Raw genomic sequence first — 2944 nt, forward strand, 5'->3', positions numbered from 1 at the left:
AACCCATCCCCCCATATACTGAAGGAGAGAGAGAGAGACCACATGCTGTTATACAAGTGTCTCTCTATAGCGTTGCTCTGGAATGCCACTCAAATGGAAAACATTTGTCTGCCCTTTATATTCGTTGTTTGCGTTGTAGTTCATGACTCTCATTAACACAGTGGTCTTAGCTGCAAACATTACTGTTATAAATGAAGTTTTCACACAAATCTTAAAAAGGTAGATTGGTACCCAAAAAATCCATCAATCCATTCTCTGATGCCACTTGTCCTCTGCAGGCTCACTGGGGGCTTAGGCCAGGCATCTCGAGCCACACTGTCTAAAAAAATGCTGGGTTGTTTCATTCCATGGTTGGGTAAGATATGGACAAACCCAACCGTTGGTTTAAATTTACCTAGAAAATATCCATATTTGGCCCAGCTATGGTATGAATCAACCCAAAAATATTGTGCTGAAACAAACTAGAATAGGTTAACTTTTGGGATTGCCCATATTTTACCCAACAATTTGTTGAGACAACTTTTTCTTTTGAGTGCAGGTAATACAAACAATCTGAGTAAAACTTGTTGGGGTTTGAGAGATTTTGTGCACTCTAAAAACCGTTGGGTTATTTGTTTTACCCAATAGGTGGGTTAAACGTATTGGGTTGTTCTGTTGGGTTATTCCTAGCTTGTATTGGGTTATTTCTGTAACAACCCAGAGAGTTGGGTTAAAATCGGGCTCACGTCACGCATTTTGAATTTCAACGGTTGACCGGTGCCACTGCTGAGTGCGGACAGACACGAGAGGTACGTTTTAAAATATATCTCTGTGTAATGTTTTATTTTGCTACAAAGTGTCTTTAAGCTCTAACACACAGTAAACTATCAGTCACGTTTAAATAAGTGTACAAAAACGCTGTTGTCTAGTTTTTGTCCGTTACACCTGTTCCATTCATTAACTGTTATCGATGCCAAACGCGTTTTTAAGCCATCATAAACGTAGAGAGACATTGCAATTTATTTTAATACTAAACAGCACCAACAGCATGAGCCCTTACGAAAATGAATCATTTCTTCTTTTAGTAGTATAACGTTAGTTTCATGGCGTATTGATTGTCATATTGCTTTAACCATGCTTTCTGTAACAGACAATGTTGTTTTGTTTAAAGTGTAGTAAAAACCGTTTTTAACTTTTGTAAGGGATGCAACCGGCTGTTTTTTGCTCCAAATATTTTTTTAGCCGGTCTGTGTTATAGACACAGAGCTGTAATATAAATGTGATTCTGAATGTAAATGTCTTAAGAAATGACTCGATGGCATTTTATTGTCGTCTTACTTCAGTATAATCCCTGATGAAGCGCTGCACGTCTACTACTGTATACTGTAACCCCGGTAACGGTTGAATTTGCAATTCAGCGCCATCTACTGTCAAAGTAGAGTATTTATTCAGCGTGCCAGATGTGTTTGCTTTGAGATTTAATTAATTATTCTTTTCTTTAAATGTAGACATTCTTGGAGATGTTGCATTAAAAACCTTACAAAATGGCCAGCAAGATGGTTCAGCCTTCCTACAGTACCAAGAGACAAAGCAAACATTTATTAATTTGCAACCTGTAAGTATAATTTATGACACTTTTTTTTTTAACCTGTTTATGTGTGCATATTTACATTGTGAAAATTCTGTCTTCAGGTCAGAAAACAAACATAATTCAGTATTTGGAGGAGGTATGACGAAGACCCCATGTCCTCCTATGGGATGAATTCGACTAATCACAAGCCTTTGTTATCGTGGGGAGGCATGCATGGCCCTGGAGCAAGACCAGCAGTTGACATGTGCTTTAATATTTTTTTTACATTTTATACAGAGTATCCCAAGCCTTTCACTACTGTTAAGTAGTTTCTGTAACACACAATACATTTTGTACCATGTGATGTTTCCTGAACACACTGTCACCTGCTTAAAGGGACAGTTCCCCCAAAAATGAAAATTGTCATAATTTTCTTCCTCTCCTGTCATTACAAACCTGTACACATTTTTTTGTTCTGATGACCACAAAGGAAGATATTTTGAGTAATGTTTGAAACCAAACAGATCATGAGCCCCATTGACTGTCATAGTAGGAAAAAAGAATACTATGAAAATGAATGGGGCTCATGATCGGTTTTATTTTTTAAACATTCTTTGAAATATACCTTTGTGGTTATCAAAGTAAAGACTTATATACAGGTTTATAACAACATGAGAGGGAGAAAATGATGACAAAATGTGTGAACTATGCTTTTAAGCAGTTTTTAGTTGGATAAGATTGAGTAGATTTGTTTTGTTCTTATGTTTTTGTTTATTTATGTATGTATATATGTATGTATGTGTGTATGTATTTATGCTTCTATACATGTATGTATTTATACATTTAAATGCAGGTGCAAATGACTAAATGAAATTAAAGCATTATAAATGTATTTGTAAGTTTTGAATTATTTATTTATAAAGCAAATAATAGTAATAAATAATAATAATAATAATAATAATGGGGTTAAAACAGCATTGCAAAAATAACCCAACAAATTGGTTATTTCATAACCCAACTAATTGGGTAAAACTTTCTACCCAATGCATTGGGTTAAAATAACCCAACAATGGGTCGGTGCTATAGTAACCCACCATTGGGTTATTTATTGGGTTATTTTTAACCCAACTGTTTTTAGTGAGTGGAGTTGTTGCTTGGGTGTTGCTATGCAGTTGCTAAGGAGCTGTGTGTGGTAGCTAAGCTATAGACTCTAAGCTGGCACGTTTACCGAAGCATTTAAAGGGTTACTTTCAATAGCAGCTGCGTAATATCACTACGCCTCCTGCAGCCATGTAACAGCAGCAAAGTCCTTGATTATTACGCCAGAATGAGAGTATAGTTCCTAGCCATATCTGCCTAGAAAATCGCAACTTTTAATTTTCTGTCTGTTTTAGT

General features: G+C 36.0%; 1 long non-coding RNA gene across 1 annotated transcript; it reads left to right on the forward strand.

The window, feature by feature from the left end:
* Nucleotides 1–664: 664 nt before the first annotated feature.
* Nucleotides 665–2682, forward strand: LOC141283046 (uncharacterized). The gene is made up of 3 exons (XR_012338016.1): nt 665–788; nt 1488–1594; nt 1672–2682. It is a non-coding gene; the product is annotated as an uncharacterized lncRNA (long non-coding RNA).
* The last annotated feature ends 262 nt before the right edge of the window (nt 2683–2944 follow it).

This window comes from Paramisgurnus dabryanus, chromosome 12 (genome assembly GCF_030506205.2).
Source record: "Paramisgurnus dabryanus chromosome 12, PD_genome_1.1, whole genome shotgun sequence".
Classification (NCBI taxonomy): Eukaryota; Metazoa; Chordata; class Actinopteri; order Cypriniformes; family Cobitidae; genus Paramisgurnus; species Paramisgurnus dabryanus.